General features: G+C 38.4%; 1 pseudogene; it reads left to right on the forward strand.

The window, feature by feature from the left end:
- Nucleotides 1-594: 594 nt before the first annotated feature.
- Nucleotides 595-1,030, forward strand: LOC103283502 (U6 snRNA-associated Sm-like protein LSm1; annotated as a pseudogene).
- Nucleotides 1,031-17,868: the final 16,838 nt, after the last annotated feature.

Here is a 17,868-nt window from a genome sequence, read left to right on the forward strand (position 1 = left end):
TAATTATATAATTAATTTTAGAAATCTGTATGGGATACATTCTATATTCAGAAATCTCCAGTGAGTTTTACTTAGGACCTTAAAGACTATTTGCAGAGGCTAATTATTCACAAGCTCAGATCTTGTGAATTCCTTCTTACAGTCAATAACTATTTATTGAGCAACTACTATATGCCAGTCACTCTAAACAAATTATTATGTTGATTCTAAAGAAACATGACCGAAAAGAACACATTGGAAAAAAACCTGTAAAGATATTTCACTTTCTTTCAAACACAATCTGAGAATGTATCATGTGCTCATTAGCATGCTAGGCACTAAGAATGTAGCGCTCCTCATTCAAGAAGTTCACATTCTACTCCGCAGACCCAGGTGGCTTCAGCCAGGGCCAAGTGCTGGTCCCGGTTCTAACCCTTTGCACTCGCTTGCTTTTTTCTCAAGCTGCTACCGATGCTAACCGTGTCGAGTCACACTCGACATCTGAGTGCAAAAGGCTAAGCAGACAGCAACTATCAGAGACCACAGTAGGAGGAAGGAGATGTTGGACGCACTGACCCTCTGCCACTATACACTGCAACCTTCTCTCAGCTCAAAATGAACTATATGCCTGGTGCCGCCAGCCTCATTGGAAGATCAACAGTGAGTTGCTCATCTCCTTCAGATGAAGTCTGGGGAAGGCACTTGGTCCTGCTTCGAAATGGAAGGACACTTACAGGCATTTTGAGAAGCATTGGTCAATTTGCTCATTTATGCTACATCAGACTGTGGAGTATATTCAGGTGGGCAAAAACTATGATGATATTCCTAGAGGGATTTTGGTGGTCATAGGAGAAAATGTGGTTCTTCTGGGAGAAATAGACTTGGAAAAGGAGAGTGACACACCCCTCCGGCACATGTCCATTGAAGAAATCTTAGAGGAACAATGGGTAGAACAGCAGATGAACTAGAAGCTGAGAAGTTGCAAGTTTAGACTCTTAAAGGTCTAGGTCTCTCCATTCCCAAGCACATAGATAATCTCGATGACTATTAACTCTCTTGCTCAGGCATTATTGCTCTTGGGGAGCAGTGGCTGTCACTGGATGAAAGTGACATTCTGGTCACTTCAAACATTGGACTGGAGACCGGAGAATTTTGAAAAGTCATTTTTCTTTTGAATTTTTTCACAAATACAACATGAAATCATGTGGCTCTTTTTTCCTTTTTTAAGAAATATATTTTTATTGATTTCAGAGAGGAAGGGAGAGGGAGAAAGAGATAGAAACATCTATGAGAGAGAATAATTGATCGACTGCCTCCTGCACACCTTCTACTGGAGATTGAGCCGGCAATCCAGACATATACCCTGACAGGAATCAAACCATGACTTCCTGGTTCATAGGTCAACACTCAACCATTAAGCCACACTGACTGGGCTCTTTTTTCTTTTTTAATAACAAAATCATTGTTTAAGGAAAGAGTGGGATGGACTCCTTTCACACATCACTATGGAGCCAATATCTACTTCTCTATATTGCTCTTCTCATCCCAAATAAAAGTTTACAGGGGACATTCTTCATTTGCTTGTGAATAAAATATGAATCTCAAAAAAAAGTTCACGCCCTAACCCGTTTGGCTCAATGGATAGAGCATCGGCCTGCGGACTGAAAGGTCCCATGTTCGATTCCAGTCAAGGCCACGTACCTTGGTTGCGGGCACATCCCCAGTAGGAGGTGTGCAGGAGGCAGCTGATCCATGTTTCTCTCTTATCAATGTTTCTAGCTCTCTATCCCTCTCCCTTCCTCTCTGTAAATAATCAATAAAAAATATTTTTTTTTAAAGTTCACATCCTTTGGCAGAAATAGACTTAATTCAATATATTAACAGAAGTTCAATAAACATGGTAAAGGTACAGAGGTCATAACATTGAAAAGGAAGGAGGAGTAATCAATAATAGTGAGAGAGGTGGCAGTGTGCCATTTAGGGTGGTTTTCCTGGAGTCTCTGAGCGTATTTGAGTTTTGAAAAGAGAAGGAGCATATTATGAACATAGAGTTTCCCGACTTTCCCTTCCACCTGGAGCCCAAGGTGGTTTTTTATTTCCCTTCCCTCCACTGCTGTCCTGGAAAGGTTTTGCCTTTGGCTGATCAGTGATTTAATTATATAAACAAGAGAAGGAAGAAGGGGAATTCTTGAGTGAACCAGGACTCAGACTTGGGAGGAAGTTTGTAGGTAATTTAGAAGGAATATTGAGTAAGGGTTGCTGTTGTATGTGAGGAAAATAAACATGTGAGAAAGATGGGGACTTCTAAAAGTAGTATTTCTCTCCTCCCTGACCAGTTTGGCTCAGTGGATAGAGTGTGGGCCTGTGGACTGAAGGGTCCCGGGTTTGATTTTGGTCAAGAGTACATACCTTGGTTGCAGGCTCCTCACGGGCCCAGCCCTGGTCAGGGCGCATGCAGGAGGCAACCAATCAATGTGTTTCTCTCCCATGGATATTTCTCTCTGTAGTTCCCTCTCTCTTGCATTTTCTCTAAAAATCAGTGGAAAATATCCTCAGATGAGGATTAGAAAAAAAAAAAGTATTTCTCTTCTTAGACTATGATGCACCATTATGGATTCAAGAACATAACTATTGCAGAGTAATGTACAGTAATGGATCCTCAACCCATTATTTTAGGATCTGGGACTAAACCATGTGGGACAGAGAAAAGTAAGTAGATATTTACTAGGAAGACAAAGAGATATTCCAGTATCTCTTTAGTTGAGAAACTAAAAAGGACAGAAGTATAAATAAATTAAATAGTGCAGGGTCTTGAGCTGACTAAAATGTTTAGTACTGAATATTGTACAGAAGAAAAGGGAATGTACCAGAGAAGTGAGTCTATGAAGCTGTGTCTATGGGCTATACCACTGGAATATGGAAACATTCTAATCAATCAGTTGGTTCATATTTCAATAGCTATTTTGATGTGCTTTTTGCATTAGATTACCAAACTGGCCAGCTAATTGATTTGGTTTCTTATTGACACAATATGATTACTCATTGCTTACATAATGCAGGTGCCGGTAGAGAAATGCTGACATGAAATTAGGCTAGTTTGATGTGTCTAGAACATTTGTAATATCTTTTGGCATCGTCATCTGCCTTTCCCCTTGTCTTTCAACCTTTATTTATCTTATAGTTATAGTCTAGCAAAATTGTGTTGATATAAGCATCACTTAATATCTGCGAAACTGATTGTATTGTCTCTGGGCTGTGTTGTCACTGTCTTATGGCCAAAGGTAGATTTCAGGTAAAGTTAATCCAGTATAGGATTCAGGCCTCATAAAAACTGGATCTACCCCTGCAGTTATCTAAAATACAAATTATGTGACACAAGCTGAAATAGCTATCAACAATACTTTAATCAGTTTTTGAAGCTACATCGTAGGTTCTTATTATTACTATTTGAAAGACTCCTAAAATTTGATATGATTTTGACCCAGATGTTAAGAAGCGAATTACTCATTGGGTAGTTTGCTCTCCAAGAAGAGTACATAAATGTGATTGTAAAATTTTGGACTTGCCCATCTATATATATAAAAGTCCAAGCAACCAGAATGACTGGAACGACCGGAATGACCGGTCGCTATGATGCGCACTGACCACCAGGGGGCAGACGCTGCTCAGCTGACTGATGGGCGCCAGACACAGGGCTCATGGCCGGCCTCCGTAGCCCAGCAACCGCAGTGGAGTGGCAGTTAGCCTACCAAGTGGCGGCAGTGGCAGGTGCAGTGGGGCTGGGATGAGCAGTAGTGGCAGGCAGGAGCAGCAGACAGTGTTGGACTGCCGCTTTCAACCCAGTCCCCACAGGCCACGCTGAGGGATCCCACCAGTGCATGAATCTGTGCACCGGGCCTCTAGTTCAGATATAATTACTGGATGATTGAAGATGTTATCGCCTCATAACAAATAAATATATATATGCTATGCATTGTAAATATTACATCAGACTTTATATATCTCCTTACTAAACAACTCTATTATTTTGCAAGAGCTGCCATAGTAAAGTATTTCAAATTGATTAACTCAAACAACAGAAATGTATTATATCGCAGTTCTGGGGACTAGAAGTCTGAGATGGAGGAGGCAGGGTTGGTTACTTCTGAGTGCTGTCAAGAAGAATCTGTTCCATGCCTGCCTTCCAGCTTCTGGGGGTTTGCTGGCATCACTGTTGCTCCTTGGCTTCTGCCACATCACTAATCTCTGACGCCCTCTTCACATGGTGTTCTCCCTGGGCGTGTGTCCAAATTTTCCAGTCTTACAAGTATACCCATCATATTGGATTAGGGGCCCACCCTACTGCTCTGTGGCCTCCTCTTAACAGTTACATGAACAACCGTATTTCCAAAAAAGGTCACATTCTGAGGTACAGGCAGTTAGGACTTCAACATAAACATTTTGGGGGAACATAATTCCACCCATAACAACTCATGGTAGCAAATGGATGAGAAAGTACATTATGATATTAATGCAATTGCCTTGCTTCTGTTGTGGACAGAGCTTAGAATTCAAGTTAGCAGCTCTAGGTATTTATCTTGAGTAAGCACAGCCAGAGGTAGGACAGCCAGAAGTATTGAGCACTTTTTAGTGTCAGTGAACATAGTTATAAGTACTTGTTCTTTTTATGCTCTGGAGTTCAGAAAATTTCATATCTTGCCCACTGGTTGTGGCCTCAAGTCACATTTCAATTCTGGGGCCCACAGCTTTACACAAAGAACTGATGTTGGCAGATATAAAACATGATGCTTCGTGTCCTATTAAACCCTGACAGCTCTGAGGGCTTTTCCTTTAAGGGGGAAATGTTGTTGACAGTTTTGAGATTCTGTCAACTGTTTTAGGGTCTCAGTATCTTAATAAAACATTATATACAAAGGTTCACTCCCTCATTTAAAAATATAGGTACCCCATTCAAAAGAAAATCCCTTTATCTATCCCTTTCACTAAGATAAACTGGGTTCCTTAAATATTTAAGCGAACTTAAGCAATTTATTTCATCATCTACAATCCATATTTAATTTTAATTGATAAAATGAAATCATTTAATCATCAAAAAGAAGGAAATTAAGAAGAGGCAAAAAAGAAAGAGAAAAATGATAAATAAGGATGACCAATATGTAAAAAAAATAAAAAAGAAGAGGAAAGACTTCCTTCTGAACTTTCAGAAAGCCTTTCCTAAGTCAGTGTTGTAGTTTCGTAAATAATTCTGTCTGCGGAAGATGAAAGGAGCAGATTGGCCAATTACTTCCAAACTGCTTGATCACATCCATGTTTCCATGAATTATTCAAGCTTTAGGAGTCATCAAAGCATCCTAATGCACAACTCAAAAGAAAGAGCAAAAGCTAAGACATTGGCAAGTGCTTGTTATGTTTAAGATATCTCCTACTTATGAACATATGTGCTTTTCAATGTTGGGTTGATTTAAACCTTGTAACGTGGGAAGGAGGTTGACAGTCTATTGGAGAAGGGGAAAGAAGAACTTTTAGGTACTAAAAATTAAAGGTACTAAAAAGTCATGTCAGCAAGGAGAGCTAGAGGTGCCAGATGAAATGACATCCTTGGTGTTACGTGACCCACTCTCAAGTTGTCCCTATTATGCCCTCACTAGGCCCAGCCAAGAAGTGATTGACCATATACAGTAATAGTACTTGTGTCTTTAAGCAAAAACTAGCTGCAAGAACAGTGTGAGGATCATAAGAAGAATGAAATGAGATGATTAGACAAGAAAAAGAGGAAGGATGATGCAGTGAGATATAATAATGTGGAATGAGTTCCACAGAAACATTTTTACAAAGTCTGTAACATATTACTTTAGTTTTATCCCAATTGTAAGTTATCAGACCATTTTATGGGTACTCTAATATAAGTGGAAGTGCATGTCTAACAAAATAATAGAGTGCATTACCAATTCTTTGATGACCACTGCAGAGAAACAATTAGACCCATTTGTCAATGTACCCTAGTGTCTAATAGTTTTAAAAAATGGATGGCTATGGAAATGATTCAACATTTAAAGAATATTTATCCTCATACACATTCCATCGAATTAACATTTTTCCTTCACTCATGCCTTTACAGTAAACTGATTGGAAAGCCAACAGTAAAACCACATTTTTTATGAAGGAGTAAAAAATACTAACAATGTATGAATGGCATTTAAAAGGTCTCTTTATTGTTTGAAACACTGATATTTTGATATATTTTGGGTATTATGTAAGTTGGCCCAGAATATTAAAATACAATACTATACACAGAATACATCTTCAAAATAAGAAAATCTGCTAATAAAAATAGCTTAGAGGCCTGAGATAATAGCATTCATACCATCATAAAGGATTCCTTTACAATGGATACATTTAGCAAGCTCTTTAAAAGCATAGTTTTAGATATTGTTTATAGTACCTTATTTATGCAGGGGGCTTTGCTTCACCAATTTTAACTTTAACATTCATTGACTGATCTTCTGTTTATAATCCTTTATAATCCTGAGCGCCACTACTCTTCACCTTTTAACTCATTTAATTGTTAAAAAGGGTAAGGACAAAAAACTGAAGGGAAAAGAGGAAAGCAAGAGGGGTTTTTCCTAAAGGAAGAACTGTGGTTGACCCTTGAACAACATGGGTTTGATCTGCGCCAGTCCACTTATACACGGGTTTGTTTTTTTCCCCCAATAAATACCTGTCATGTTTTTGATCCGAGGTTGGGAGTATGCAGATGCTAAGGGCCACCCGTATGCATTCATCTACACTGTTTTATATAGGGGACTTGAGTATCCACAGATTTTGTTACCCACTGGGGGTTCTGGAATCAGTTTCTCTGCAGATAGCAAGGGACAACTTAAGTTTTGGGGAAGTCAAAAGTTATGCACAGCCCTGACCAGTGTGACTCATTTGGTTGCACATTTTCCCATGCACCGAGAGGTTACAGGTTTGATTCCTGGTTGGGGCACATATCTGGGTTGCTGGCTCCATCCCTAGTAGGGGGCTTGCAGGAGGCAGCTGATCAATGTTTCTCTCTCCCTCTCCTTTCATTACTCTCTAAATTCAATAAAAATATATGTTTAAAATGTTTTAATGTTATAGATGGATTTTTGAGTGGAGGGTGCACCCTTAACCCCCCCACCCCACTTTGTTCAAGGGTCAACTGTGCTAGTTTGCTCTGTCTCTTCCTTCATTTGTTAACTAGAGGGCTGAACCAGGTGATTGTGTGAAGTCTCCTCCTTAGATCTAAAATGCTGTGATGCTAAGTGAGGCACTAAAATAAAAACTGCAGATGACAAGTAAGAGCAAACGGTAGTGTGGACTTTCCAAAATTGCTTAAAATATTGAAAACCAACTTTTTAAAATTAAGGTTCAGCCTTGGCATGTTTTGGATTGCGCATTCTTAAATCCTAGGTGTGCTACTTACCAGCTCTGGGACCTTGGACAGATCATTTAGCTCCTATAAACCACAATTTCCTACTCCGTTAAATAAGAATAACAATATTACTAAATAAATATGTGAGCGTTAAATGAAGTGGTATAGCAACAGTTTAATACCAACTAAGTGATTAATAATGTTGGCATTTATTATTCAGATGAACTTAGTTTTAATTATTGATTCAAAAATATCGATGTGTATTTTATGTCAATCATTGCACTAAATGCTGGGGATGCAGTAGTTGAATAACAGTCTTTTCTCCTCCCTGTTGGTTACCATTTGATTATCTAAGTGTGGGTTGTTATGTGTTCATGGGATAGCAAATATTTTGTATATATTAGTTTTTGTTTTTAAAATATGTGTGACTGAGAAGGAAAGGTAACAAGTCACAGAGTCAAATGTGTAAAAAAGCAACTCACATTTGTCTACCACTAAGCATAAGTCCACTCTCTGGTTTTTAATTGATTGGTAGCAGAAAATCTAATCTTGCCAGTTGAAGGTAAATTAGTCACCTGTTGTCTCAAGCTCACTCACTTTTGGTTAGATTCGGGATTTTCCACCACCACTTTTTCCCTACCCCCTGCCTTTTTCTTCCTGTTGAGTTTTTATGTGTTAGTCCTAGAATCAGGTTATCCGATCTGTGGTTGCATCTCTGTCATCTACAGTCTTGGTTGTCATTTTGTTACCAGAGAATCAAATTCCTCTGTCACTCGTGGGAGTGAGGTTGAGGTTCTTGTGATATCTTCAGAAAAAGAATTGTCTAAGATTCACAGGGGAGAATGAGATGTGGGAGAAGGCTTTAAGTTACATTCCTTGGGTCCCAAAGTCCCCTGCCTCTTAAGCCAGTCCTGGAAAAGGTGCAGCTAGGGTTCCAGCAGAGCCAAAAGCAGGGCCAGTGTCCAGAGCTTCAGTTCCATGTTGCAGCCAGGTGTAGCTCAGCATCCAAGCGAATTAAAGTCCATTGGTAGTGTGAAGACTCCCACATTGCCGTGTGCCACGTGGGTGCAGGGGAGTGCATCCCCCTGCTACAGGAGAGACAGGAAACCTGCAAGACACAGAGAGAAAGCAAAAACCTAGAGGATGCACTTGCTTCTTTGTTTGGAAGTTTAAATATTCAGGTTTCCCCGTCCCACCCCTTGCATTGGCCACGCCCATCCTACCCACTAATTTGTTCCCTGGAGTGATTGGTAGGTAAGCACTTTCCCAGGTCACTTTCTGGGCATGTGTTTCAACTGCTTTTGTCCAGTCCCTTTCCCCCAGCAATAAGCGGGGAACAGACTTGAGAGTGTTAAATGCAGTTTTTTGGCAAAGCTGTATAAATGGTATGCCTATATTATTTTGCCTTCCCTTTCCTGCTTTCCTGTTAAATAATAACCAGGTTATTACAATGGCATCATTTTTATTTCTGTCCTGTAGGCATTGATAAAATGGAATTTGCTCAGAGAGCCATAGAGTTCTGGCACTGCAGCCCTAGGTCCCTGTTTGGCTTTTACCGAATTTGTGGTTTGCTGAAATTCAGCAGCACCCTTCATCTAACCTCCCACCCCCTAGCTAGAGGCACTTATCATGCAAACTTTGTTCAGCTAAAGTATCCCCTTGCATCAAATAGAGGAATTCTTTAGGCTCACTGATTCTCAGCTCTCTTGTTCCTCACCCTGGTCTTCAGAATTTCTGTTATTTCCTCCATACTTTATGAGAGCTGAAGAAAGCTTGGGTATGACAGGAGTCTACTTCAGGCCTTCTCTTTACTTAGTTAGATCTGCCTGGCGGACATTTCTATGTACTGCAGCTAACAGTTTGATGAGGGGTAACCAGCAGGGAACTTTTCAATTCCAGAGTAATGTGAGGTTAGTCACCAGTGCAAGAGTTACTGAATGTTTTGGGGAGTTTTTGTCACCCAACTCTCCTGAATTTCCATTCCAAAGTAGGTTCAGGGAATAGGGCCACCGTACTATCTGTGCTCTTTTTGTTCTCTTTTTCCTATCTCTTCTTTTGTAGTCCAAAAAGGATTTCTATTTTTATCACCTCTAGTTTTCCTAGGAAAACTCTTATAGCATCACATATTTTCCCCACCCTTTCTGTGACCTAAACCCTTTACTTCAAGTCCTCTAGGATTTGGTTCTTGATATTTAAATCCAAGCTCTTAGCAATTTTTTTCCCTTAAGCAGTTGGTACTTGCAATTCAAAGCTATCCTTTTAAAGACTATTGTCTGCACTGTTGAGGTAGAAAGGTCAAATTAGTTGCTCAAAGGCCAAAAATGTGATTCTTTGTTCTCTCTGAATCAATCTCTCTTACCCTAAGGCAAAGAGAAAATTTTCTTTGCTACTTAAATGTAATAGTAGAAAAATAGAAAAAAAATAGAAATTGAAAAAATTAGCACTTAGCAAAATACCCCACTGCAGAAGGAAATCCACAATGATAGGTGTACTGTATATTTACCTATGTTTACCTATCTCCATAAGTTAAAAGAAAAACAAAACAGAAATCTGCCAATTATATGTCTTTGTATTCTAACTTAATGTTCTCCAATTAAAACAATGTTCAAATGTTTTTGCTATAATAGAGCTATAGATGCTATTAGTGAATTTGTTTTAAAAACTCTTTTAATATACACATGCTGTCTTGGCCAAACCCTCCTACTTATAAACCTCATTGATTCATTTATTGAATGCCTACTATATGCCATGGTATAGGAATAAATAAGTGTGTGTGTGGGTGGGGGGGGGATAGGCACTTTCTTAATCTACTGAATGCTGAGAATCCATTTCTCAATCACCAAGTGAACATAAAATATGCTCAAATTTACATCCCACTGAGTGTAGTTGAGGAGCTAGAGATGTATTTGGTATTTCCTACCTCTGCCACTAGAGAGCACTCTGTTATATCCCCAAGAGTTAACTCATACTAATACATACAATTTTAAAGCTGAGTTCTATCAAAGGCTCTCTTAAATAAATAATATACAGAAAGAAATGGGTTTTTCAAATAATTAAAACACTTCCCACTTAATAGCTATCATTTCCCAGGATGCACCTGTTTTGTTTTTTTTTAGAAGAGTAGAAAATGACTTCATCTCTTTAAACAATTCAAACTTAGCATTTTGGGTTTTCTTTCTTCTTGGGTTTAAAATGGAAGAACATAAAACCATTTCTCTTTGCAGATCTGTGCTAATAAGATATTCTCATAATTGGATTCTAATATTACTAAACTCAAATTAATAATACATCAAAATCTGAAGAGACAAATGCTATTTTGCAGCTACACAGGGGAACTTTCAGAGCTTCATTAGGACTAGGTTTTTTCAAACAATGACATTTATTTTGAGCCTTCTTTATTCTTATAGAACATGATCTGATGGGAAGGCAGTATGAATTAAAGATGATCATGAAATTGAAATAAATTAACTCTTTCAGGACACCAGAGATTTGTCTCTTAGATACTAAATTTCTACAAATGCAAAGTTTGAAATATACATTTTTTGACAACTCTTTGGTCCAGTGATTTTGAAATGTGTATAATATATAGAGTCTTTTTAAGGGAAAAACAAAAAGTAGAAAAATCTCTTTACACCTTAGCATTAATTCATTTTAATTACAATTGCTTAAAATTTAAAATATATAAGCAAAACCATGCATAAATGCATTACGCTTATACCTCTTGCAAAATATAATTACAAATAAAATCTACAAATCTGAGAAACTCAGTTTCACAGTAATGATTTTTAATGTAACAGGAGGTAGATATTTTGTTTAAATAAAATATCTGTTTACCATGTGAATATGGCTTTGTCTTGCTATACTTGGATTCTTATATAACTTATGGCAATATAGTGCGGAGTGACAATTCTTATGTTTTGATGATGGAAATCCCTTTGTGGAGTGTCTCATTAGCCTTTTTCTCTCTTTGTTTTTATTAATAATATTTGGTGCCAAAATGATTGTATCTATAAGCATGAACACTGGATTCATCTGAGAGTATGTGGTTTTAAGATAGTGGTCTAGATGACCCAGAAAACACATGGGTTATTTACTAAATTATTATGAGAAATCAAAACAAATATAAAATTACATTATTAAAGAATAGCTTATAAAAGGGCAAACTCAAGATTGTTGTACAAATATGAAAAATATATCAAAAAATTCCTTTAACATGGTTATTGATGAGAACACTAATAAGATGTTATCAACTGGTTCAATAGGGAATTCAAAATACCACAAATATGTAGTTGAATCAGGAATGTTGAAATGAATCTACAGATGGATGCAAAATTGGCCTTTTCCCCCTATGGTTGGAATGGGGGGAAATCAATTTTCCCTCCACCAGAATAAATTTGCTTGTCTTTGGATTAATATCATTTTAACTACTATCAGTTATCTGTAATTTACAGCTTTGTAAAATAGCTCAAATTGCCCTCTAAACAGACATATAATCACAAAGGGTATGTTAGGTTATGTCTTCTTTCCATTGAAGATACTCAATTCATTTTAAAGTCTCACAATTGGTCATCCCAGTATATTTAAGAGGAATATACAGACCCCATGGAACCTATTCATGATCTCTGTGAAAACCTTGGAGATCTCCTCAGCTCAGCTATCAGTCTTGAGAACTGACCTCTAGAGACAAAGAGATGCCCCGAATGAGCCTTTAGTCTTAGAGGAATATGCAGCCCTTTCCTCATATAAAAGCTAAGCAACCTGTTCGGATAAGTTGGATGACTTCTAAGGGAATAAGAACTGTGACACCTTTTACACATGAAAATTTTGCCCAAGGGCAGAGAGTTATAATAATAAGCCAAATCTTCTCTAAGGATGATTGAGGTTTTTTGTTTTGTTTGCTGTTTTTTCCTGAGGAGGAGGGCAGTTACCACATACCAGGTATTGCACTAAGTATTTTACATCTATTACTTCATTAACTATCACAATAACACTATAGGGATATGTTTATGAGTGAGAAAAATTCTGCCTGAATTAGCCAAGTGATACCTATTAAATAAAAACAGGGAAAAAACAAGTGTGTAAGTCTTTAATGCATTTTACAATATCAGGACAGTGAGTATCTTAGAAAGGACTGGTTTAGATGACACATGTCCTAAAGTTAGATACTTAGATATATATGAAGCACATCCTAGTTCTTCACACTCATCAGGAAAATTGAGTCTACAACCTGCATTTTTTTTTTCATAGCCTTATGTATACATTTGACATAGTACCTGCTAAATGCTATTGAATTATCTTCTTATGTGTTTATGTCTCCTTAACTTAATTGGCTAGGCTATGAGTTACTGTAGACTCAGAAAGTGCAATGTTTTTTGTACATGTCCCTTGTGCAGTAACTGGCCCACACTAAGAGCTGCTAAATGTATACTTGTGAACTAATCTAAAGTATGCATATGCAGTAAAGCTAATTCCTGAAATTGGACCTTTGGAAAAATTCAATCCTAAAGCAATAGTTGCAAAAATTTTATTTCCTCTTTCAAAATGTTTCAGTGCTATTAGATAGATTTTAGTGTTCATTAAATTTATTAAATTTGGAGCTGCTTAAAATTTGTTCTAAGGGCACATGGGAAAGGCTTTTCTTATCAGTGGATACAGGTCTGCAGATGGAATGTGACATCTTTGAGAGTCAGTAGGGAAGAAGTCTATGACAATGTAAAAACCATTAGAAATCATCTAGAATTTTGCACCACAATTATGTATCCAGTGGATTGTCAGAGAGAAGTCTTAAGTGCCAGTACTTATAAAGTTCTTCAAATCTCACAAACTCAAAATCACATTTTTCCTTAAAGTATTTCTTAAAATACCAGTGAGTATCAAAGAATGACTAAGGAACTGGGAACACAGATAGCTGATATTCACATTGGCAGGAAGAAAAAACAGAAACCAGAACTAAAGTGAGATTGAGAGAATAAAAATTGGAAAAGTGGAAGGAAAAATTACACTAAAATGCTAGGAAAATGTTTCATTGTGTTAAGTATTCTAATTATCAGCTATTTGGTTGGAGAATTAAAATAAAACATGGGATTTTAAAAGAATGTATTACTTGGTCAAGATAGATAGATAGATGATAAATAGATAGATGGATATCTTACATATTGAATATGTTAAACCTATGTAAACAGGAACCATAATTCCTAATCAGCAATAGAGGATTTCTTTTGAATTTATCACTGACCAGAGTAAGAAAGTAATTAAAATGCCATTCTACAATTTGGATTGCAATCTGACAATATTTTCTGTGGTCATATGGAATGGTTTGCATGTATGAAAGAGTTATCTAGAGTTCCAGGTACTTTAGAGTTTTAGTGGCCTGTTTCTGTCCTGCCAGTAGAATACAATCCAAACCCTAAATTGTCTGGCCAGAGACTGGAAAGGATAGCAGAGATCAGTAAGAGGTAATGTTGTGGGTTTTGGTTTGATTAAATACAAACCATTCATTTACCCTCTATGGCCTTTGTGTAAAGTAAGCTTCTCATTCCAAACCTAATTTTTGAACTACTCACTGTTTCTAGCTTATATCCTCTTAGAGCAATCTTTTAAAAATTGTGTTAATTTCTTCCTAGAGAGTTTCACAAAATATAATAAACTAGAGGCCCAGTGCACAAAATTTGTGCATGGGTAGGGTCCCTAGCGGCTGCTGACTGCTGGCCTGGGACTCCCTTCCCCTGGCTGCCTGCAACCGCCACAGGCCAGGAACTCCCTTTCCACCCACCTTGGCCTGGTACTGCCCGCTCACCTGCTCCATCATCCTGCCGTGGTCCCGCTCTCATTGGGGCCCATCAGGGCCGGCAGCATCTCCACTGCCACCTACTGCCACCTACTGCCAGCGCCGCATTGCCGACGCCTGCCATGTCCCGTGCCGCCCCCTGGTGATCAGTGCATGTCTAACCCCCGGGGCCGTCGAACTCCTGCCCGTAAGGACAATTTGCATATTAGCCTTTTATTATATAGGATATGGTTCATGCTTTGTTTTGTTTTGCTTTTTACATACATTCTTATATTTTTTTAAATCTTATAAATGGCTCCTCCCATTTTGGAAAGAATTTTGGACAAATCAGTTAGAAAGACAAGGAATATGGTGTTTTTTGATACCAGCTAAGCTAAAAAAAATGCCATGTGCCCACAGAGGGACTTCATTTAAAAATATGTATGTGTGTGTGTTAATTACCTGAAAGCATTTTATATTGGAATGCTGGTATTTGTGGTTACACTTTGTATGTCAAATACTGCACCTCTCACAAGCTTGGATCTGTTGTGAGTGTGGGTAATGCTTACTATTGGGAGAGCCTGCAAATCCTTCATTGGCAGCAAAGTCACCAGAAGTAGATGCACCTGTCTTCGCAGCTGGGATTTGCTCATGGGAAAGACGGTCATTTAACAACATGTTATCCTGATGGACAGCTGTATATATAAGCTTCCTAGAGTGTAGAAGACCTACATTTTATTTAAATAGCTTTCACTATTCCAATGAAATTTGACATGAAAATTAATTTGATGTTTTGATTCAGTAAATTTGGAGGATATATAGGCTCGATTTAATAGAAAAACATTGTTCAGTTTGCCTTGGTCTGATCACTCTAACAGCTTTTAGTGACTCAGTAAGCACCAATATTTTCAGCTCAGATGAGCTTGGGGTTTAGCATAAAATAATTCACTCTGTTTTGATGCAAGCTCTTGTTAAAACAGCCTTCTCTCAGTGCTACAGCCATACTCTTTGCTTTTGTCCATTTTAGTTGTCTATGTTCCCCCAGTAGAATCTGAACTCATAATAGGGGCCATGTCTGTTTTGCTAACATTAGTTTCTCTAGTACACTGTTACTGTGTTAACTCTGGATATATTTGTGATTAGAAAATCTTTGTTAAGTGGGATCATGAGTGAAAGAACAAAAAATTGTTTTTCCACTGCCCAGGACAAGGTAAAGATTCCTTCTTAAAATTACTAAAAATTATTCCAAAACTGAGAAGTCTCCTTGCATCCCATTGTTTGTTGTTGTTATTTATTGAGGTATAATGGACATACAATAAAATGTAGATTTTTAAGGGCACGGTTTCATAGTTTTTTCAAGTGTATGTTCCTATGTAACTACTATTTCAATCAAGATACAGACTTTTTTTGTTATTCCAGAAAGTTCCCTTATACTACTTTCCAGTTAGACTGTCACAACCATTTTTTCCCCTTTTCTAGAACTTCTTGTAAATTTAACCATAAAATATGTACTTTTGTGTCTGGATTATTTTTTTAACTTTAGATTTATCCATATTGTCCCCATTGATATCTAATAGGATTAATGGGAGTCAAGAAAATGTCCATGTTGAAAATAGTAAGATTAATAAGGAAGGACTGTTATTTTAAAAACTGTTGTATGCCTCTCCTTGAAAGCTTTATTGGTCTCACTCCCCACCCCCATCTTTAATCACTTGCTCTTAAGAATTTCAAAGACATCCTATATAATAAAGAGGTAATATGCAAATTGACCGCCACGCCTTCCCATAAGATGGCCATCCCCATGTGGTCACAAGATGGCTGCCACAAGATGGCCGGCAGGGGAGGGCAGTTGTGGGCAATCAGGCCAGCAGGGGAGGAGAGTTGGGGGCAACTGGGCTGGCAGGGGAGGGCAGTTGGGGGCGACCAGGCCGGCAGAAGAGGGCAGTTGGGGGTGACCGGGCCAGCAGGGGAGGGCAGTTGGGGGTGATTGAGCCAGCAGGGGAGCAGTTAGGCATTGATCAGGCTGGCAGGCAGAAGTGGTTAGGGGCAATCAGGCAGGCAGGCAGGCAGGCGAGTGGTTGGGAGCCAGCAGTCCTGGATTGAGAGAGGGATGTCCTACAGCCCATTTAGGCCCAATCCCGGTCAGTCAGATATCCCTCGAGAGGTCCCAGATTGGAGAGGGTGCAGACTGGGCTGAGGGACAGCCCCCCCACCCCAAGTGCATGAATTTCATGCACTAGGTCTCTAGTCTATAATAATAAAAGTGTAATATGCTAATTAGGTCAGACAACCAAATGACCTTTTGGACGTCCTTCCTGACAAAGCTGGGGCTGTGAGGGCTGAGGCAAGCCGCCATGGCTGTAAGGGCCAAGCCCCTTGCATGAATTTTGTGCGTTGGACCTCTAGTATAGAATAACAATCTTAGAAGTAGAGTTTAGAAGTACCATCAATTCATATAATGGTACTATGAGTCCTCCATATGCAGATTATTTGACAAACCAAGCCAATCCAGAGGGGCACATTTTAGAGCAGGTGACCTGGCCAGTTTCCTGATTTCTCTGAGCTAAAGCACTCTGCCATTGCTTTCCATTATCCTCCAGACTGTTCTGTGGGTAAACGGGTGCCACACAGACTAAAGAGGTTAAGGAAAGCTCTCAAATTAGTTATTTCCACTACTGAAAGTCTGCTTTAAAAGATATTTTCAGCACCTCATAATTCTTTGGAGTACAGAGGGTGGTATTTGGGTAGAACTACAAAGGAGGTTTGCAAAGAATAGTGGTCAGTTTGCAGGCAGTGGGAAGAGGCTTGCCCAGGAAAGCCTGCAGAAAAGGCATTCATCGAATTAGAGCAGTTTCTGATTGACTACCAAAGCCAGCTTTTTAATTTATTTTTATTTTTTATTTTTGCTAGTTCCAAAAAGGAATGCCTAAACCTTTGTGGTGAAGGAAGGCTATCTTATAGAACATGCTGGCAGAGTACCCTCTGTCACTGGCTCAGGTCATATTATTATAGGCATGATGGGAGTTCTTCGGGATCCAGTAGGGATTTTTAGGTTAAAAAAAAATTATACACACACACACACACACACACACACACACACACACACACACATACAGGCATTGGAGATTAGGAACCAAAATGTATTAGTAAATTTCATAATAAGTAAAGCAATAAAACAGTCTTAGTGAAGCCACAGTTAGGAATGTTTAAACCTAACAGCTTTCAACTTCTCATTGGTTTTTACTATGAGATAAAGAATAAAATTGTGATGGAGGGAACGTAAGTCAATAACTGTGGAAAATAGTTACTCTGACATTATAACAGGCAATGACACCATTCATTCAAAGATGGATAAGGGGGAATTTTAAATGATTTAAAACAAGGAAATTATTTTTTTTAAATTGTGTTCAAGTGCTGATTATTTTGTACAAAATAGTCTGATGCAAGATATGTGGAAATTTCATGAAATGCCAAAAAGATCATCTGAATAACTTCAAGCAGAGTTTAATGTTAGCTGAAGCATACCAAGAAGTTTATTTATACATTTTTATTTCCCCTTAGACCTGGTAGAGGCACTTCAAGAACTGCTCAGTCCTGGAGCGGAGGGATTGGGTGAAGACATGGATGTTTCACCCTGAGACAAGTAAAGAAGTTGTCATTATAAGGTAACAGCCAATTCCTACTTTTGGTTTTATAGACTTTGAAAATTAACAAAACTGCCCTGGCC

Source organism: Eptesicus fuscus, chromosome 11 (assembly GCF_027574615.1).
Source record: "Eptesicus fuscus isolate TK198812 chromosome 11, DD_ASM_mEF_20220401, whole genome shotgun sequence".
NCBI classification, from domain to species: domain Eukaryota; kingdom Metazoa; phylum Chordata; class Mammalia; order Chiroptera; family Vespertilionidae; genus Eptesicus; species Eptesicus fuscus.